This window comes from Triturus cristatus, chromosome 3_1 (genome assembly GCF_964204655.1).
Source record: "Triturus cristatus chromosome 3_1, aTriCri1.1, whole genome shotgun sequence".
Lineage (NCBI taxonomy): Eukaryota > Metazoa > Chordata > Amphibia > Caudata > Salamandridae > Triturus > Triturus cristatus.
Window position 1 is genome coordinate 672,133,300 of NC_140583.1, and position 22,988 is coordinate 672,156,287.

The 22,988-nt window shown below is 43.2% G+C and overlaps 1 protein-coding gene across 6 annotated transcripts in view; it reads left to right on the forward strand.

Annotated features, from left to right (window-relative positions):
• The window catches only part of OSBPL5 (oxysterol binding protein like 5), a 1,218,591-nt gene that overhangs the window by 636,398 nt on the left and 559,205 nt on the right, over positions 1-22,988 (forward strand). The window contains exon 1 of one of the 6 annotated variants that reach the window (XM_085644730.1): positions 18,984-19,116. The exons of the other annotated variants lie outside the window; for them this stretch is intronic. The gene's annotated coding sequence lies outside the window, so the exon portion shown is untranslated. Of the gene's footprint in view, positions 1-18,983; positions 19,117-22,988 lie in introns of those variants that run through there. 6 annotated transcript variants of the gene reach the window in all.

Sequence of the window (22,988 nt, forward strand, 5' to 3'; positions counted from 1 at the left end):
TCTGCATCTATTTGTTCTAAATGTTCCCAGGTATCACCATATGCTACATTGTCATCTATTTTACCTTTTGTTCTCCACATATCAGGGGGCAAAATAAGTCGAAAGAACATATCAATATCTGGCAAGGTCATAGTGCAGGAGCTAAGGGCTCCTTCCGCCTCCTCGTAGAAGGCGGCAGGATGTTTCCGGGGGTCGGGCAAAGCAGCTTGAAGAGCCATCACATCAGCTCTACACCAAGGAGTATAAACCCATTATATAAAATATCCCTTTGGCTCTAATTCCTGAGAAATTCGTCTATAATCAAATATTACCTCCCAAACAAATTTTTCTATAAAATAAAATTGTTCTGCACTGTTCCACTGTTGAACCATAGTTACAATGAGCGATGCTGCATGAGGCCGGCGAACCTCCTCCCTAGCAGCGGCTTTTAATTTATCTTTTTCTGCTCTAGTCAAAGTAGAGTGAGTCTGTCGCCCATCTTGCTTACCTTTATCTTTTTCTTCTGAAGACAAATGCTCCTTATCAAAAACTTCATCCTCGGGGGCACTTGGAGTGGGGAATTTATACGGGGTGGGGGTTGATCTAAGAGGATGCAGTCATCCTGAGGTTTATTAAGTATGGGATAAATAGGGCGCCTAATAGGGTACTGGCCATTTACCTCTAATCGATGTTCCCTATCTTCTTTTTCTATTTTTTCCCTTTTTTTATTTTTAATTCTAGCGCTTTTTAATATATCGTATTTTGTTGTTATTTTTCTGCTATAGCTTCTGCTCTTTTCACTCTCTCTCGTACACAATCAAACATATCCTGTCTATTTTTTCTTTCAAATAAACACTACTCTACATATTGAACCTTTTTAAAATCAAATGACCTATTCACAGGCCATTGTAGATCAGAATCTTTCTTTGCGTATTTGTTCCACAGTGTACTGTACATTATGGAAGGAATACCATATTTGACATATATGTCTTTATTAGGTGTCCCCTCTGGGGGAGCCGGCTGACTTTTTCTTTTTCAAGTTTACTTTGGTACCACCAGAGCAGCAACACCACCCACAAAGTGTGCTGAGAACAGGCATGCTCTACAAATATTAGTAAAATATTACTATATCAAACAAATATTTCAAAAGGAGAAAAATCTCTACATTACCTGCCTTCAATTTTTACAAAAACTGAATAACAAATTCAAGCAAAAAGCCCAAGCTTAACAAATCGAGAGTATCGCTTTAGCAACCTTACCAAACAGAAGACTCCAACTCCCACCTGCTGATCTCTGGTCGACCTAATGGTCACTACAAAAGTGCACCAAAGAAAACCCCAGTTGAGACCGGCACCACCTGGAGGGTCAAATCGGGAAAACCGGAAAAGTCACGTCGGCCTGCAAAGACAAAGGTCTCCTCGTGCAGTGCGCTTCCTCAATGAAATTCCAATCCTCCGTCAAGACCACTCCTTGGTCCCACGACGGGCGCCAACTGTGGAAATATACCTTTTTAGAGGTACACTGGTGCAGGGTCACCCTTTTGTCCACAGGTTCAAAAACCAACAAGGTAGAGATCAGCACTGGAGTTGGGAATAAATAACTAGTTTATTAATCACTCATGAGTGGGACCATGTTCTCAAGTGCTGCCTGAGGTAGTACATTGAAGTCACACAACACGGCCTCATATACAGCTTTTTCTGCAGTGGTAAGCATGTGGCTATAAATAGAAGGTACAGGCCTACACAGGAATAGTTACCGACAAACATGGGCAGATGGGAGATGACTTAGTCAGCAAAGTGGGAGGGGGAGCAGGAGTGCTTATGGCAGAAGTAAATGATTGACAATTGAGTCTGAGACCAGGTGTTCTGGCAGCTACAAACTTTTAGCATGCACACTGCTTTTAGCTGAGTCAGGAAGTCAACTAAAATAGACAGCACAGGCAGGGAAAAAGACAAGCAGCAGAGGATGGGAGAATTACAAAGCCAGCAAAATGGGTGCCACAACCAAGATGGCTTCAGCTTATGCTAACAGAAATCGTTTCAGATTTCCACACCTGACTGAGTCCCGGCCGACTGAGGATGCTGCCCTCCTGTCCTTAGACGCGTGTATGGCGTTCAACAGCATCGAGTGGCACCACCTGTTCGCTGTCTTAGATAGATTTGCGTTTGGCCCCTGATTTCAATCCTGGATCAGGCTACTTTATAACTGGCCTTCGGCCAGAGTACTTGTGAATGGCTCAGTCTTCTATACACGACCATACCCCGCTTTACAATCAGCAGGCTCCTACAAATCTTTCACTTATTCGGGGGATACTCCGGTTATCAAATTAATAGGGATAAGTCCCTTCTACTCATGCTCTCAGGCGGCCCTCCACCCGTTCCCCCCGAGGGGATCCAGCTTCAAGTGCATGACCATTTTAAATATCTGGGCATTGTAGTAACCAAGACAGAGGCAGAATTCATGGCTCTAAATTTGTTAACCAACTTCAATGCCTGAGAACAGACGTGGGGCCTCGAAGGACGTTGCCAATCTCCCTGATGGGGAGAGCCGTCTTGTTTAAAATGATGTCTCTATCACAAATGGTCTACGTACTCCAGAGCACCCTGTATAAGATACCTAACGGATTCTTCAAAGAGGTCGATTGTGAACTGGAGAAGTTACTGTGGGAGGGGGGTGGTGCGAGATTAGCACTAGTCAAATTACAGCGTGGAGAGTATGAGGGGGGCCTGGCAGTGCCGAACCTTAGGAAATATTATTGGACGTCAGAATTGTTAGTGATAAATGACTGGGTCTTTGGGGATAGGAACGACCCAGCATATCGTGTTGACTATCTAGTGATGGGCACTGGCGGCTATTCCGCCGCCTTGTGTCGTAAACAAGCTGGGAAGTCCATGCACCCCATACAAAAGCTGTGTTGGATGTATGGTAAGGGGCTAATAGAGTCCTTTGGGTGGGACAACAGATTGACGGAAGATACCCAGCTGTGGGACAGTGAAATGCTAGAGGAGGTCGGGAAATGGCAGGGCTTTGATAAATGGAAACTGCGGGACATTGCACACTTAGGGGATGTATGGCGGGGCCCGTCAATCATATCGTTTGAAAAGCTACAGTCTGAGTTTCAGCTCGCAGAAACAGAATGATATAAGCATATGCATCTGGGGCATGCAATCCGTACACATATCTGTGAGGGGGAACGTATTCCGGAGTACAGCCCCTTGGAAGATCGCCTTCTATTAGATCCTATCCCCGAAAAAGCACTATCCCTAACATACAATTTCGTTAATAATTCACCCGATCCCTTGGGGGCGCTGAGGGAGGCCTGGGAAGCTGACGTTTTTTGAAAAACTATTTCAGAGTAGGGGGGTGGGGGGGGGGGTGTTCAAGTAGTGCACTTTGGAATCAAGGTAAATTATAAATATCAAGGGTTATATAAAGGAGGAGATGGCTATACATTTAGGGAAAAAGGAAAACTTAGGGGATTGTGGACATCATACAACAGACATGGACTTAATACTTGAAAGACTCTTCTCTGATTTCATGGAACTACTAATAGTGAGTTTTGTTTAAAGATCAGTAAGGTATAAACTTGGGCACATAAATTAGTTGTAAATTGAAGAACCACTGATATCTGATTTTTTTCCATTTCTTCGGATGCATGCGCTTAACACTATCTGAAAAAGATGCATTACTAGAAGTTAATGAGCAGTTATTTATCCACTGGTCCAAGAGCTGCATGTATATGGGGGAAGGAGAACATACTAGCAAATATGACTGATTGGGATATGACCCTTAGTTGAGGTAGAGAAAGATAAAGTAGATAAGATACATGCTCCATACCAATTGCCCACTGGGGCAAGATTTAAAACTACGGTGGAGAAACATTGAATCCATATCCCATTCGCCTTTGCCGCCAGACTGAGGCAGGAAGAGGCAGGATTGAGAGATGTATCCTTCCGTTGGGAGGTCTTACCAGTTCATGTGACATACATGACCACTTTACAAATAAATAATATGCCCGCAATAGCTCCATAATTGCTTATGGTGTGCTAGTATCTCAAAACATACCCAGATCTATAGCTTAACAACTACCAAACACCATCTTAAAATACACAAATGTAGCTAGATTGGCCACCAGAGTATGTATGTGACATCCATACTGAGTAAAAGATTTTGGTAAATACATTTTGGGACCCCTGATGCATTGACATATTAACCCCCTTACCATCAGAAACATAATATTTGATTTTATTATGTTTAACTTAATTTCTGGCATGATAAATTCTAAGAAACATACTCACCATCCTCATTGCCTCTGTTATGTGTTGCACGATCTCACATGTGGTCAGTTGACACATTTTAATTTTGACAGTGTATTTAAATTCCCATTTGCATACACGAACAGATATGGTGTCACAAACCTGATAGCTATTACTCACTGGGCATTATGGGGCTCACCTTAAAGGAGAAGTGAGTAATAAATGGTGCTCATTTATTATTCAATTAAAAAAAACTATGTATTGTTGTGGGTGTCACAGGGCCCATCTGAATACTCACATATTTAAAATTAGTTGGGGGCTGGAGGGGGAGCCCCAGAGCCACAGCAGCTCCCCAGGCGGCACATATCGTGTGTGCTGGAGGGAGCAGGCATATTTTTTATTAAGTAGGTGCCTTAGTGCCCACCTGGGGAACCTACGCTGCAGGGGGTCAGTGGGGGCTATGGGGAGAGCTCCAGAGTCCACTGCAGTCCCAGCTGATACCTCTTGCAGGAGCCAGCCCTTATTAAGTTTTTAGTGGCTGCTCAACAGGGGACTGTAGAGGTAATTGGGGCCATGGGTTCCCAAGGCCCCAGCAAACCCAGCCAGCTTCCCTTGCAGGACACAAATATTTTCTGATTTGTCGGTGGGTGCCCTGGAATCCACCCCGGGCACCCACCTCGGGCCCTAGCTCACCCCAGGGGGCAGGGGGTTATTTATATTTGTAGCTTTGGAGCCCATGCATTTTATTTATCTTTTTTGTTGTTGCTGCGGATCCTCTGAGAATTTGCTGCAAAATTTAGGGAAACATTTTTTAGTCTGGGGAGGCGGGGTACCTCCCCACCAGGCCAAGGGGGGTCGACTCAAGACTGAGTCCTGAGTCCAAAAATGGCTGCCGCCACATCTTTGCTGATGTGGTGCCAGCTAATCAGATTTCATCTTGAGATCTGGCACCTCTGCGGATATTCTACAGCGTGAACTAAACAATATTTTTAGCCGTAATTGCTTAAAAACTACTGAACGGATCTACACCAAAACACAAAAAGACCTAGCTTCCTGCCAAATTTAGTGTAAATCGCTTTTACAGTTTTTGCAGTATCACCGTTCAATTTTCTCAAAGAAAAATTAATGTGCAAAATGTATTTTGGGATCTGCTCTTTTTCTATGCCTCTGCTTGAAGGATCACCCCAAAACTTTCCAAGAATGAACTGATGTAGATGAGACGTTTTTGGAGAAATTTCGTGAAGATTCAGCAAACGGCGCTAAAGTTATTATCAATCCCAAAAATTATTATTTTATTTAAACACGATCCCAACTATAACTACCCAGTGGTGACCGTCATTGTGTGTGTGTGTGTGTGTGTTTTTTTTTAATGTATTTTGATTTAATGTCTAGTCGTACATATACAACATACCAGGATATCAGCATTAATATACCGCATACAATAGTTTGTAAATATCATATATATATAGAAGTAGAAAAGGATGTTACAGTTCTGCCGGTAAGGACACTTTTCATCGTTCCTCCATGCCCTGGTCCCAGGATTTCTGGTGGCACAAAAGGCTAGTGTTAAGTTCTTGGTGTCTAGGCTGAGGCAGCTGCTTTGAAGTGCAAGTGGAGCTCGATACATCTCTGCATCCCAAGAATCCTGCAAGGAAGGCACATCTTGCCAACTTTCAGTCCCCTATTGTGTGGCTCTCTGGGAGGAATACACAAAGTCAAATGCCAACTACACCTAGTCATGTGACACAGGAAACAGGCTGCAGGCACCAAATTACCGGGCCAAGAAAATGCCAAATTTATAAAAGTGGCGTTTTCAGAATTGTGACTTAAAATCTGACTTTACCATTAAGGAATATTTTACGTAAGTTGAAAATTGTTTACATATGCTATTCTTTGAGTGTTATTTTAATAGATAGTGAATGATTAAGACATTTTTGGATGTTTTTAAAAAAGGGGCATGAAGCTGTTTGTGGAAGAATTGATGTGTCATAGCATACAGAAAAAGTAGGTTACCTAAAGCACATTTGTGAAAACTGTAAACTTTATCTCACATCTGAAGGCTAAAAAAAATGTTACGGATTGTCTGCTATGTGTTTTAGTAGTTATGTGCTGCCAGCTTTCAGTCAACGCCTATTTAGTGGAACATATTGTGCCAATGGTTCATTTAGCCACTTTCAAATCTACCCCTTGACAAACTATCAGCCTTTGCTGGGTTGCATGAAAAATGGACAGTCTTTAGAAATAATTTGATCATTAGGCTTCAAGTGTATTTTGAGTCTGTTTTAGTGCACTACATATTAAAAAAAAGAAAATAATTGAGTGACTTCCAGATACATGTCAAACATCCCTATTCAAGAGCTGTGTCCGCTGGAAATCCTTTTAGCTTCACCTTTTATTAAATTGGTCTTGTCTTTTAAATGGTAGTACGCTACTTGCAGCGAAAAAGTATGTAAAATGAGGGGTACTGTTTGACATGTGCTTAGGCACATCTCAAAGACTAATTGGGGTATAGATGAGAAAAACACATCTCATAATGGTACCAACATGTTTGTGTTCTTATCAAGTACACTATTTTTGCACAGGTGCATGCATGTTAGACGCTCTGTAGAAACAGCGCTACTTGGTACTGTGGCAAACCCTTATGTACAGGAATATTTAAATCGATGCCTGTTAGAAAGGGGGTGTCTCTAGTTGGCAAAGGTAGGTACCTTTGTCCAAATAGGGGCCCTTGCTTCTAGTCAGGGTAAGGGGTATACACTTCTAAAATAACCCCTGTTCACCCCCTTGGTAGCTTGGCACGAGCAGACAGGCTTATCTCAGAGGCAGTGTGTAAAGCATTTGTGAACACATACAGTAATACAGTGAAAACACTATAAATGGACAGCACACCAGTTTAGAAAAATAAGTAATCTTTATCTAAACCAAAACAAGATCAAACAACAAAAATCCACAATACAGTAATAAAAATGACTTTCCGATGGTAGAAATAATTCAGTTCAAGCATATTGCAGATGCCACACTTTTCTCACAAAGTACCTGGGATGCGTCACGCAAACAAACAAAATGGGCTGCAGGGAAGGTGATGCGTCGGTTCCTTACACTCAGGAAAGGTGATGTGTTGGTTCCTTCCTTCGGCGGAGGTGATGCGTCGGTTCCTTACTGCAGCGCAGGGGAGGTGATGCGTTGGTTTCTTATAGAAGAGGAGGTGATGCGTCTATTTCTTACTGCGTGGGGAGGTGATGCGTTGGCTTCTTACTGCGTCCCCGAATGATGGGACAGACTTGGCGCCTCGATGCGCTGATCCGGTGATGATGCGAGAACTCGTGCAGCCGCACAGCAGGCTTTGCGTCAAAGTCGGTGCGATGATCCCGGACTTTGGGGAATCGGTGCACTCGATGCGGCGATTTCTCGAGCCGCGGCAGGCGCTGCGATGGATTCTTTGGCGATGCATCGGAAACAGGTGCGGATACGTCTCGCTTCTTCAAAGTTCGATTTTCCAGCTCCCAGCAGAAAACAGTCTCTAGAGGTCCAGAACAGCAGCAGGCACCTCTTTGCAGATTAGAATTCCCAGCAAGGAAATTCAGGGGAGCTGGTGGTGAAGTCTTTGTGTCCCTGAGACTTCAGAACAGGGGGCACGCTTAGTTTAAAGCCCTTGGAGATCTTCTTTCAAGCAGGTGACAAAACAGCAACTTCCTTTTCTCCTTTCCTTGGCAGCAAGTAGCCACTGGAGGCCAACGCCAGACAGCAAACAGCACAGGGGCAGTATCCCTCCTCAGCTTCTCCGGCTCTTCTCCTTGGCAAAGGTTCCTCTTGATTCCCAGAAGTGATCTAAAAGTATGGGGTCTGACCCCCTCTTTTTATAGACAAAAATCCTTTGCTCTCTGAAGGCGGAGAGTGTCTGTCTTGTTCTGTCCTCACTGGTGCAGCTTCCTGGCAGGAGGTGGAAACAGCATTGTTGAAGGCAGACCAGGCCCATTCAAGTGAAAGGAAATCTCCTCCCCCTACTCTAAATGCAGGCCAGGTCTATTCAGCCCAGCCCTGACTCATCAGACTTCTGGAGCCACTGCCCCTCTCCAGCCCTTGTCATCCAAACGCCCGACATGCATACACAAACCTAGCAGAGGCAAAGTGGATGGTTAGGCAAGAAAATATCTACTTTCTAAAAGTGATATTTTCAAACACAGAATGTAAAAATCACCCTCACTAAAAGATGCACTTTTACAGTCTGAGTTTTGGCGCACTAAACTTAATTTTCCTACTTTGTTCCCAGGGCCAGTTATGTTTATAAGATGGTATAAACAAACTCCCCATTCTGTCCTATGAGAACAGGTAGCCTTGCAATAGTGAAAAACAAAATTGGCAGTAATTCACTATCAGGACATGCCACACACATCAAGCATGTCCTACCTTTCACATACACTGCACCCTGCCCACAGGCGTACCTTTGTCCTACCTTAGGGGTGTCTGATATGTAAGAAAAGGGAAGGGTAGGACCTGGCAAGTGGGTGCACTTGCCAAGTTGACATGGCAGTACCAGACTGCACACAGACTCTGCAATGGCAAGCCAGAGTTACATTTACAGGCCGCTTCTGTGGGTGGCACAATCAGTGCTGCAAGCCCACCAGCAGCATTTGATTTACAGGCCCCGGGCACACAAGGTGCACTGTAATAGGGACTGACTAGTAAATAAAATAGCCAATCATGGAAACACCAATCCATAACAATAATTTACAAAGATAGCACTTGCATTTTGGCACTGAACAGCAGTGGCAAAGTGCTGAAAGCATCTAGACCAGCAAAACAGAGTCCAACACACAGCAAATACATAGGAGGTAAAGGCAAAAAATGTAGGGGAAACCCACGCCAATGGTGCTAGGTCTCACATGCCTTTCGGAACAGTCAGTAAATCTAGCAAATATAACTGAAAAATTGCACTGTAAATATGCAGCGTTCTGATTCACTTTTCCCAAAATTTCCTAGGGAAGATCCTTCTCTGCTTTAAGTTCCCAGTCCCTCCCTGGTATTTAATGTTCTGTAAAACCTATGCCAGGAAGTAAATGTTCAGAACACTGAGCAGCCCATCACATTATTCACTTTCCATCTGTCTTTCAGGGCAGTCTCACAAACTAAGCTTGAATCAACCTATCTGGGCTTATTTTAGGTATTTTTGTGAGGTGCCTGTCCACCTTTATACTCCTAATCAATAAATATTGTGCAGAGCTAAAAAAACAATTCTGAAATGTTTTTTGATCTGGGCGCCCTCAAAGCGAAGGGAGCAGTGTGGATTGCTGCCATTTGGGGAGTGGCATACACCTCTTAGTGAAATTATGAATCACTCAAAGCCATGGTCAGCACATTCTGCAAACCCCTTAAAAGCGAGTGAAAACATTGCTAATATAGGTATTCTGAGCTTACCTGCAAAATATGGCGTTTTATTTACATGCTACTAGGGAGAGGCATACATGAAAATACGACCTCGTCAAAGTACTGCCATCATTAATACATGTGCAGGGAAACCTGCTCCTTCCAGTGCCTACTACTTTGTGCTTTTCTAAACGAAAAATGATCTATTTATAAACATGGCCTATAAAGGAAGGCGGGTCTTTTTTTAAATAACGGTTTCAGAGGTTTTCTGCTCCAGTTATATTTATACATCTTTGAAAAGCTCAGTGAAGTACTTGAAGCGGTGCCATAGCAGGAAATTCCCAGGAGGTTGTTTTCGTCTGCTGCGGCTTCTGTCCTGAGGCAGAAGTTCATATTTCCTACTCTAGAAGAATTATGACATAAAGTATACAGCTCCCTTTATAGCTCGAGGATTGTTTATATAACATTTATTTTTGCCACTTTCGACAAAAGTAAATATGCGGTTGGGATGGAGCACTACATAGTCTGTCGAACTTGCAGATGGTATTTTAGAAAGCTTTTCATACTTTGTTTCAGAACATTATGTTCCTCTGGAGACTAATATTTCCACTGCTTCTTTGCTCTTAAAAGAGAGGAGGACAGGCAAATATTTTTTGGGAAAAATAATGTATTATGGAAACGATATCCAAATACGGAAATGTCAGCTATGCTGCTGTCAAGACTCTGCACCTAATCATGCTACTTGGACAGTTCAATTCTCATGCACTGGTTGATGCTCTCTGTCTAGAGTGGCATGGAGAGCAAAAAATGATGGACAGGAATATGGCCCGAATAATTAATAGTGCCTCAGATTCAGCCAAGTATTCCACCCATTACCTTTTATTTTGTTGTTTCAGTTTTATAGAGCGCGAACTTGACCCGAATCCAATCAGGTATCAGAGCGCTTTACAGAGCACCAGTTACGTTACATGAGGACACACATTCATTTTTTGTTAGGCACGGGGAGATTAAGTGATTTGCCCAGAATCACAGGATGTTCAGCGTCATTACCGAGACTCGTTCCCAGTTCCGAGGTCGAGCGCCCTAGCTGTTAGGCCAACTCCTCTCTTTTATTTTCTTAAATTCTCAAGTACAAGCCCATTTTGCTCCACTCCACCAGGAACCTTTCGCCTGGTTGCAGGATCCCTGTCCGAGCAGGGTATGCTTATGCAAGGCAGCCGCTGTATTATGGAGAAGAAAGTATGCAGAAAGACAATTTTAAGGTCAATCTGATAACCGTCACAGCTCTCCTCCAGGTTTTGTGTCACAGGTGGACTTCATTTGGGTTGCAGCAATCGACGCTTCTGCCATCCAACCGCCATTAACATGAAGGGTTCTGCTTTGCCGCAGTGCTCATGCACTGTCTGCATTGTACAGGCGGCAAACTCCAGGATTCTCTGTTTCCTTGTTTGCAATACCACAGAAGGTCACACACTTCAAGATCATTACAGAATCATCCTTCTTCCAATAGTCTTTCGCACGTTGTCACATGGGTCGCACCCCTCTAAACCATCCTCTAATTAAAATCTGATAGTCACAGCAGAAACAATAAGCTCTATACAATCCTCCGTGGTTTACAGCTGCATTCTATTCCAGCTGAGGGTGACTGGTCTCCCAGTAACATAAGTAGAGTTTCTTCACTATCATCAATGCTCAAACCCACTCCTGTCATTAAAAAGATGGCCAACTACTCAAGGTATAATTAGGTGCAGATGCACTCTCTCTTCGTGGTGCTGCACCTGTGGACATCAGCTCCTCTGGAAGCCTTCGCCTGGTGGACAAGAGAGTAAACATCCTGAGTTATTTTTCCACCTTCCTGGTGGTAAATAAATCCTAATACTTCAGTGTCCTACTTATTTTAAATGGAAAGCAACACAACACCAAATACTTTGCAAAACCAACCGTCCCATGGTGCACAGTGACTGGCCAGATAATTTATTTCATACATCCTTCTGTTGTCTGGTTTACATTAGCAAATGCAAATTCAGCTCACCGCAGTCCTTTTCAGGCAGATAACAGTAGCTCATTTGCACATTTCTGAGATTCTGGCCTCGATTACGAGTTTGGTGGTATATACTACCAAAGTTGCACATAGAGTAAATAGCGGTTCCACAGGATTGGGTAGATAACGTGTTAATTGGCACTGATTATGAGTTTTTACCATGTGCCATGGAATCGTTATTTAGTGCCTATGTTAATTAGTGAATGTGTGTTATTTAGCACATGTGGTAAATACCGAATGTGCTATTTAACGCATGTGTTAAATTCCTCACCCGATGTATAGCGAATAAATCATCAGGTATTGGAAGTTCCTGGAGTGTGGACATTTATCCATAGAGAACAGAAAAAGTGAGAGTAACACTCAAAGTTATCTTAGGACACCCGAAAGTACACCACCAACTCCTTCCTGTGTTGGAGTGTGCAGACATTCATTCTGTGTAAACAAAGCACCGTGAGACAACACAAACAGAATCCACTGCCATGCTCTGATATCACTTAGTCATCACTCATAAGAAACCTGCCAAACTCTACTATATAGACCCAGACAGGAAAAGGAAGTGCAAGTTTATTGATCCTGAGCTGGAGGTTCTGGCCAAAGAGGTGTTAAGACACCATAACTGTCTAATGTGCCTTCTCCTCTGAAGATGCCACCAAAAACAAACAAAAACATGCTTGGAGGTCATAATGGCCAAATCAGTATTGAATCAACATATCCACATGATGTTGAAAACACTAAAAACAGGTTCTGAACCTTGAAATTCTACGAACTTAAGTAAGTTGCCAAGCACAAGTACTAAAGCATGGAATGGCAACTGGTGTTATTTTGTTACACACTAACCCAAGGGACACCTAGGGGAGGGAACTAGAGGCACGGGGCACTCGGAGCAAGCTGGCCTCCAACCTAACATGAATACACAAAAGAAGCTGCTCCCGAGTTTTTGACCGAAACTTAACTAAATCCTAAATGAAGATGCTGGCATCTCACAAAAAGTGCAGGACTGTCCTCACACACCACCAGGTGTCATGCTTCATGATCGGCAGTTGTCGCTCTCTAAAAACTTTGTTTGATAGAGATCGGGCCTTCACCTGGAGATAGAGAGGCACTTCTAAGACTAAGTGGGGGCCCGTGAAGGTGAATGAAGTTTTAAAAACCAGTTTAATTGCAGAATTACATTTATTCAGATAGGCAACTATATGGCATTAAAATTACAAGAACGGTGAGAAGAGGGGCGTATTATTAACCCCTCACTGTAGTGGCTAATTTTGTCGACATGTTTCTGCCTTCTTGGTCCATAGGGTCCGCAGCATTCATCAGGACAAAGAAATAAATTGGGTTCTGTTCTTACCAAAATTTCAGTATAAAGTTCCCACTGGGTAGGTTGACCTGTGTCACACTCTACCAAAGAAGACTTTCAATAAACCTGCAAACAGAAGTGAAGAAAAGAGATTGCCATAAACATATTCGGTCATAAGCGAGTAATTGCCCCACATACATAGTTAGTACATAGTGGCTATTTGTGTGTAACACGTGTCACTGCAACTGTGAACACACAAAATCTCAATAAAAACCAATTTGAGACCAAACTCACAGTCTTACCCTATGGTGGTTTCCTACACGCCCCATGAGAGGAGAGTGGAGGAGAGAACCCTGTAGTCAAACTCTGGAAAAGGGATATAAGTAAAAAGCAAGTCAGCCTCCATCAGAAATGTCTATTCTAATTGATGGAGACGAGTGGATGTCACAGAAATACACATTCATACTACCATTCGCTCTCTTACTATATCAGGTGCGTCTCTCGCCATGCACCTAGGTGTGTCTGCTGTTCCTCCCTGGAATCAAATGAACCACGGAATGATCCGGCTTTTATAGTGCCCTTAATTGGTAACATTCGTGAAATGCACTTCACGTGTGTTCGTAATTATCGGGAGCAGCTTCTTTTGTGTATTCATTTTGTGAATTCAACTGGTGTTATTTCTCCACCTCAACTCACCTCAAACTGTGGGAAGAAGCAATTATGACCTTCTCCAACATGTCTGGAGTGGAAGACATTAAAGGAAGCCTAGAGGTCGGAAGAATCCAAGGTACTGAGAGTTGTAATGGGAGTACTGTGGTTGCTAAAAGTGACATTGCTGAAAATGATCATCATTGTGAAGAGTGGACGATGTCATTTGCTGCACATATTCACGTTGATCCATGTATATGTCATAGGGGCTAACAACTCTCCAATGGTACTGCTGGCATGTATGGAGACTACAACAATCCTAATGAACTGTAATCTTGAAAATGAAAGGTTGATTTACCCGCCCAGAACCTCAAGATTGATGTGTTACCGCAGTATGACTAATAGTGCTAATTGTCAGGGTCATAACATTGTGGTTTCGTGCAGAGCACCTAACACACCAGGTCATTATATACAGATCTACATCACACAGCATTTGCACATAATCAGTGTGTTTCGCAGCCTACATGTCTCGAAACTAGCTGGAGGGGACCTAGCCTTAAAATTACTCAAGATCAGTGGGAGTTCCCTCATATTTAGAATTGCCATAAAAGAGGGCAAACAGCCAGGAGCACCTTTGAGGTGCCCTTTTAAGAAACTACTCTAATTGATACCACCTCACCACCCAGAACCATCTGGCGGCGCTTTCTCTGTAAATGCTGTGATTGATCTTTACTCCTCCATAGACTGTTGGAGGCCCTGTAGCTCCCTCACTGACCGCCAGCTCTTGCTTCTTCAAGGGAAACATGTCCACCTCCCATTTCATGAATTGCATGGGCTGTATAGTCGATGAGTTGCTTTCAAAACACCTACTATCTGTCCTGCATAGAGTATTTGACTTTGTATTACCTATGTATTATGCTGCCATGATGTTACACCATTTGCAACACAGCTGAAGGTCCCCATGAAGGTGGATTGCCACTTTCTCCACTTAGTCTCCTGTGCTGCACTTTATTGCCTGTGCCCTACTTGTCTAGAGTTTTGGACTGATAACAGCCAGCATGTTCTTTGGCTGAGGTCATCTCCAGCTCTCCTCCACTCAGTACTTTTGGAACCAGCAGACCACCCATGGGTTGAGGAGTTATTACATCATGCCTTTAGCTTTCATGGTGGTAAACATATTTTGTCTCTCTGACCCTGACGGCCTTGCTTCTTGATTCAAACCTCATGAGATTAGCCATCTTTGGCGAGGAAGGATGCCTTCGCCTACTAATAAAGAACTGATTTAAATACCTGGTTGAACAGTTTGCTTACATGGAATTGCTGGTCAATCCGTCCTATGGAAAATGCGATATGTTGCAATGTAACTTACTATTATTCAATAATGAAACTTCTATTATGGATCTCATTGTAAACTATCCTTGTAAACAGCTCTAATACAATTTGGAATATTCTTTTTAGTGACCTTGCCTTTTTGATTTCACATCCATTGCCTGCTCTTATGCCTCTTCATATGGTCCCTCTTCTAGTCACACCTAGCTCCTCTGTTCCCTTATTTGGTCAAAAATATTTGTGTATGTGTTATCAGTTGCTGTGTGAATATATTCTGTATAATTTTATTTGTATTTGCTATTGCTGAAAGATCATTTGTGCATTTCATGTGTTTGTTTCTTTACCAAAAGACTTGCTTTAGAAACATCTTCCTCTTGGATATAAAGAAGAGAATAAGTAGACTGCTTTTCCCTCTTACACTTTCATCCACTGACAAGTAAACCTGACAAACTGACAAAAAGTGTGATATAATTCCACACAGTACACTCATTACAGCCGCTTATCTTCAAACATTTAAAACAGTCGCAGAGCCCCTGAGTAGGTCTTGCAGACTCCCAGTGGTTCTCAGACCACAGGTTAAGAACCACTGTTGCACAGCATCGCCAAAAATGCTATTGCAGTACAGCATAAACAAAAGAGGGGAACAAGGCACAGTGACATGTCCACATACTTTTATAGGCATGCGCATGCATAATGACGCATTCATGTGATGTTGGGGCTTTTTTTGTTGTTAACCAATCAAGTTAAATTGGGACATTTTAGAAAAGATATCAAAATGAAGTAGTGCAAAAGCGCTTTCATTCAAAAAGAGGAAGAGTCGGTTGCAGTTTGCAAAAAAAAATAGTAACATTGAAAAAAAAACAATTAGGACCGTTGGGGGGAGTGTGGCTGAAGGAGGATCTGGTCAGAGTAGCAGGTGGGGGGGGGGGAAGAAGCCCAAGAAGGATAAAGCAAGCAGGGGCAAAGGGAGAAGCACATAAATAGGAGCAACTTGGAGGGTGGGTGTAAAGAAGCACACAGGTTAGAGAGAGAGAAGCCTGGGGGAGAGAAGCACATGGGCAAGAGAGAGCAAGACAGAGTGAAGATGGGAGAAGCACATAAGGGAGACCCTGGAAAACAATACACATGCAATCTTATGGAGTACTTCAGCAAAAAGAAAAAGCAGTTACCTAAAAGTGAGCAGTGGAAGCACACAAGTAAAGAGGGTATGTTTCAGGGGAGGGCCATACACAAGATTGACAAGCCAACCTGTTGAATAATAAGCAAGCAAACTAGATCAAAAATAAAGCCAACCAATGGAAAGAAATTGGCAGGCATAAGCCCACTGTAAGTTCTTGGTAAGCTGACAATAGGTCTTTTGCAACCAGACATGATGCGCTGTCTGGTAGGCTCCTCTTAAAAGGGTACAATATAGTGAGAGTTTAAAAGACACAACACATTTGGCAGTATCTTGTAAAGTCCTCTGCCTGAACGTTTTTTCTGATTAGTAGTATTATACTGTGCCATTAAACAGCCGAGGGTCGTGCAGGTAAGAGCCGTGGAATGGTGGAGCTGGGTGGGGGGGGGGGGGGGGGGTGTTTCGACAGGCGACGACGAGGGAAAATGTATTATTTATTGAATTTTCCCTTGTCATCGTCTGCCAGAATGTACCCGGACCCGGCCCACCACTCTTACCAGCAGAAGCCGCAGCTGCCATTAAGGCAGAGTGAAGAAGGAGCATTGGGAATTTTTCAGAAAATGTGCCAAATGGTGTTTTTGAAAGCACTTATGGACAATAAAATTACACCAAGGATCTGGAACAACATCCCCGTACTCACCAAGATCGCCCCAGTGCTTCTCCAGTTTAGGAAAGAGTTGAAGACACACCTATTTAAAGAATACTATATCACAAGACATTAACACGCCACAAACCAGCTAGCACTCCTGTCACTTTTTGACTTTATATTTCTTTTTGTCCCTGCACATTGCTCTGCTTCTTTTGGCTAGATTTGCACCATAAAAAACACATATATACATATATCATAGATATATACAGATGGGAGCATCCCATATAACTTTTACTGTCCCATTGTCAATTTATTACAGGATCAGGGGTTGTGTGCCAGTGGCCGCAATGGACTTCTCAGTGCATATGCTCGTGTTCCACTGTCATTATCGATAACCCTGTGTTCCTGTGTCAATATATCCATATCAGTGCTCCTGTGACAGTGCCCCAGTGTCAATATCCATGTTCAGTGCCTCCTCATCGGTATTCATGTGCAAATGTTGGTGTCTCAATTTGTGTATTCATTGGTATATCTGTGTCATTTCACTATTCTGGTGTTGTGTCCAAGTGTCAGTATTTTAGTGTGAGTATCCTTGTTTCCCTTTTACTCCCAGTGCCACTGACATCCGTCATTGTCCCGCAGTCAATGTTGCATTTCTCCAAGTCAATATCCTCATGTAAGTGTTGGTGCTCCCGTATCTGTTGCCCAGTGACTGTGTCCTTGTGACATGTTGCCGTGTGGTTGCTGGTTCCAATGTGGCAGCGTCCTCTGCTAGTGTTGGTGCTCCTTTGTCAGCGTGCTAGTGTCAATGTTTATAACTCATATCAATGTTCCAATGTCACTGCCCCGGTGCCGAATTCTCCATATTGGTGGCCACATGTTCTACTGTCCATTTGCCAGTGACAGTATCCCTTATTAGCATCTTCTTATCAATGTCTATCTGTTAGAGCCCTTGTGAGTATCCATATGTCAGTACAATAATATCTCGCCCCCCAGTCAGTGTTCCTATGTTTTGGTACTGTACCAGTTTTGAGTCCTAGTGTCTATATCGTTGTGTCCTTGTATCCTAGGGACTCTAGTTGTGTTAGTGTCCCAGTGAAGCACAACCATGCCTGTGTCTCAGCATTAGTGATTATGCTCCATGCCAGTGCTCCTGTATCACTGTTCTCATGCTATCTTAGTAGATGGGTCTTGCATTAAAAAACATGGTTACCATAATGCCCAAGTACCACCCATGTAACTCCCCATTGATAAAAACATGTGCAAAGTAGTTCAAAGTGCAATTGGCACCAAGAAAAGGGAATGTTTCCAGTGCAAGATACTGGGCCTGCTCTAGGGCCATGCGACTGGTGCCACTGCACTGGTTGCTGACTTCAAGGGGCGTCGTGTTATAGTATATTTTGCTTTTAAAAGCACCTGCTGCCACGTTCCTTGCCTCCAGCAATTCCCAGGCAACCACAGGATAACTCCGATGATTAATGTTCTTCCCCAGGAGAGATTGGAGTTTTGCCTAGTTGAGGTTTTGACTGATCATAAAATAGCACAGAGGATTAATATGCCTGCTGCAAAGAACATGTACCATGCAAATCACAAAGTGCATTTACTGTAAATAGGTCAGTGGGTTTCTGCTTTTCTAAGCGATATCCTCATGTTACTTGCAATTTATAAGTTAAAATCCTAATATAGAACAGTTAATTATTAACTGTCATCAAAGAACTGCATGCACACTGCAAAATATAGATTAGCGTGATACAGTCGAAGAATTGTATCCTACACAGGTTACCTGTTAAGAGTGCAATGTAACTGTTGTAGAATGCACTCATATATCATTCAATGTTCTGAGACAATTTGGTGTTAGGAGAATCTTGAATCAACTAACATTTTTCTGTGAAAATTATTGCTTTCCAATGTAAGACTCAGTAATGAATGCTTAGAACATGTATTAATCGTAATCAATGTGTCTTGTTTCCTTATGCCTCTTTAGTTAGTAAATGTGATTCAGTAGTGTATTAACTGTTATTAAATGTTTCTTAGGTTAATAATATAGATGCAAGACGTGTATTAATGTACTTAAGCGAATTTCCCCTATTAAGTGTTAACAGTCAATGCAATGTTTAACTTGCGTAGGAAAGTGAATTCCTAAATTGTTGTAGGCCTGAATTTATAATACACTTTTAGTTCCCTCATTTCTGAAAGTAATATTCAAATTCTTATGTGAACTTCATTGAATGATTTCTGTCTCACATTCGCATTGCAGGTGGACAGCGTTTATTAGTGAAGGGCAGGGGTATTGTTCTATTGGACAACGTTGCAGAGTGAAGGAGTTATAATTAGCTTGGTTGCAGGAGATAAGGTGAAGGAAGGTGTTTTCACACAGGAGAAGGAGAGAAGACCAAGGACGGGCGGCTGCAGAGGGGTGTGTGTGGAGAAGACCATGAAGTGAGTCGATGTCATGGAAAAGTTAGCAATTGATCCCATTGTGGAGTATGTGTGAGAAAAGCATCATGGGATATTTGCGAACTACGATTTTGAATATATGATGCATTGTAGAGAGGGACAGACACCGTATTCCAGCTTGCTAATCTGACAGCGAGCACCTTCTTGCTACTGTGACTATTTTCTTCTGCTTGTGGCTTCATGCCTCAGTCCCATCATATGGTGAAGTGACTTCTTAGGAAGGCTTTGCCAACTCACACCTTTTCCCCCTAATGCCCTTTGCTAAAATCCTAACTTAGGGATGCTACTTTAGAGTTAGCGTATGGATAACTAGAATTAAATGCTGTATACTGGAGAAGTGACGATGCAAGGAGACTTGAACTTTTGTTTTCTCATCTCATGTATAATCGTCATAGAACTTGTCGTTCTTTTCATGCTTCACCGTGTTAACCTTTTTAGGAAGCTCGGTTTCCTTTTATTTCCCCAGTACTTCTATATACTCATGCTAAGCTTTGTGTATGTCCAACCATTTTTGAATTTTAATAAACTAACAAACCTTCAATTGGTGTCGATTTGGGTTCTTGTGTAGCTATTTGTGTTAAAAAGTTTTCAAGCGATTCATTACCTTTTCTTCCCTCTACGCATTAAAGCTGCTAAAAAGAACGTCAGCGATCCGACCCTGGAGTGAATGGAGCAGATGGGCCCAGGCTCCTACAGAGCATAGATTTATGTTGCAAAAATGGTTAATATGTGTAGAAATCTATTCTTATTATCAAAGAGAACCCCCAACTATGGTGTTCTCTTTTCTAGTCTGAGTTTGTGCTTCTCTAGACCAAGTATTCTTAAACTACACTGCCTAACAGTATGAATGACATGTCACTCATACTGCTTTTAGCCCTCTTGCTTATGTAACATTTCCTATAAGCTGATTTACGCGCGTGTGATTGATTGTCAATGTGCAATGTGTGTGTGACGCAAAGTGCTCTGACACCCTACACTGATATGAGTGGCGCTATATAACTAACTAAATGCATCTGAAAGAGCACTGTCAAAAGGTTGTGGTGAAGGAAGTCCATGGTGGAGGTGGTCACCACTTCCACCATGGATGGGGAGGCGCCAACAAACATTCTCGCACCGGGCGCCACCAGGGCTAAAACCGACCCTGACAAGATATCATCTGCACTGGAACGTAAATTCCTTTCCCAGACTTTGGGGTGGTGCATTCTTAGTAAATCTGCTCCAATGTTTTTCCTTGAGAGAGGCCCACTAAAAAGAGATGACCAGTAAAGCATGCATTTCACTTATGCATATATTACAGTGGCTCATGCATCATTATGTCTATTCTGTATATCAGACTACATTTTGGAGATAACCATGTAGGAGCAGTATCACTTGCCATGTGAAATTTAAGGAAAGGATTTGTAGCTTCCTTCACAGTGAAGTGCAGGTCTTTAATTTTGAAGTGCATGCTAAACATATTCATAGGTGACGGAAGTGTTGATAAATGCAAAGCTTTTCTCTTCAACAGTCTCTTGACTTTTACCTGTGAGCACTGCATATTGCCAACTGCATTTCTATGAGCCAAGCATTATTTTGGGACCGATGGCCGCTCCAGGCTCCCCTCCTCAAGTGATTACTGCTCTGTTGAAGTTGCATTTCTTCACTGAAGAGAGACACAAAGGTCAAAAAATGACCTAAGAATAGGCCTTTTAGGAGCATGTCCACATTAAAACCTTAAAAGACTGGTACTGGGCTCATAGAATGTGTTTGTGGATGTTTTAGCCTGGCAACACTAATGTCATTTTAAGGACTTTTGAGTTCCAGGTCAAGACACATTTGGGATACACGGTTTGGAACAACTCTGAATGTTACCACCGATTTTCTGCAAATTCAAGCCTTGATGGTGCCAAATAATCTTTAATTACACAAAAATCTTTAACATGGCACTAAGTAAGATGAGAAGTTGAGGTTGGCTGAAAGAGGATGAGATATAAACATAGAGGCTAGACAGAGAAAGAGAATGCTGCCAAGGGGAGCATTTAGAAGGTGGTGGTCTTGGGCAAATGCAGTTTGTCAATACCTTAAAACGTCTTTGGTCCACACTGCAACCTACAATGGAATCAGAACACAAGAAATGTTTTAGGACTTCACCCGAAAACATTGGTGAAAGTGGAGACTCTGGAAATGTGTTTTAGAGGGGGGCACATATTTGACTATAGATGGAACTGATAGGGCCAATTACAAAGGTCAATCGTAAGGATCATGGGTGCGTGTGTTAATATTCGCTTAAAATGTTTAAATCGGACTCTGTATGTTGTGTGTCTACATCTATTTGTGTATGTATGTATATATATATATATATATATATATATATATATATATATATATCCAACGAAACAGGAAAGCCCCAAAGGAGTGCAGCCTCAGACAGAAAGTAAAGTTCCCCTCATTTATTGGCACTGTGCAAGCAGGCGAACTCCCAGGATACAAACAAAAGTTCATCCTCCGCCATACGCGTTTCAAGATTCCTGATCTCTTCTTCAGTGGCGCTTGTGAAGAGTGAAAGCAAAGTTCCACGTGCAAAACGTTGATTAAATCACCTGCCACAGTGGGCGTGGCCGTCACCACGGCCTTCTGGTGATTGTAGTGCACGAAATAATCCCCAGTGGGCTTGCGTTTCTTCTCTTTAAATAGTCACATTTCATACCCATGTGGGTTGATGTATAGTCCTGGTCGCAGCCTGCCCCGCTTTGTCAGAGCACAATGGAACATCAGAACGGCACCACCCTGTCAATGGCGCCGAGCTGCCTGTCTCCCGTTCTTGCCAGCTACATCGTGAGGCCAGCGCGGGTCCGCACTCAGGCGATGGGCATCACTCCGCGGCTGGGCAACAGCCGTATATATCCAACGAAACAGGAAAGCCCCAAAGGAGTGCAGCCTCAGACAGAAAGTAAAGTTCCCCTCATTTATTGGCGGCCACGCCCACTGTGGCAGGTGATTTAATCAACGTTTTGCACGTGGAACTTTGCTTTCACTCTTCACAAGCGCCACTGAAGAAGAGATCAGGAATCTTGAAACGCGTATGGCGGAGGATGAACTTTTGTTTGTATCCTGGGAGTTCGCCTGCTTGCACAGTGCCAATAAATGAGGGGAACTTTACTTTCTGTCTGAGGCTGCACTCCTTTGGGGCTTTCCTGTTTCGTTGGATATATACGGCTGTTGCCCAGCCGCGGAGTGATGCCCATCGCCTGAGTGCGGACCCGCGCTGGCCTCACGATGTAGCTGGCAAGAACGGGAGACAGGCAGCTCGGCGCCATTGACAGGGTGGTGCCGTTCTGATGTTCCATTGTGCTCTGACAAAGCGGGGCAGGCTGCGACCAGGACTATACATCAACCCACATGGGTATGAAATGTGACTATTTAAAGAGAAGAAACGCAAGCCCACTGGGGATTATTTCGTGCACTACAATCACCAGAAGGCCGTGGTGACGGCCACGCCCACTGTGGCAGGTGATTTAATCAACGTTTTGCACGTGGAACTTTGCTTTCACTCTTCACAAGCGCCACTGAAGAAGAGATCAGGAATCTTGAAACGCGTATGGCGGAGGATGAACTTTTGTTTGTATCCTGGGAGTTCGCCTGCTTGCACAGTGCCAATAAATGAGGGGAACTTTACTTTCTGTCTGAGGCTGCACTCCTTTGGGGCTTTCCTGTTTCGTTGGATATATACGGCTGTTGCCCAGCCGCGGAGTGATGCCCATCGCCTGAGTGCGGACCCGCGCTGGCCTCACGATGTAGCTGGCAAGAACGGGAGACAGGCAGCTCGGCGCCATTGACAGGGTGGTGCCGTTCTGATGTTCCATTGTGCTCTGACA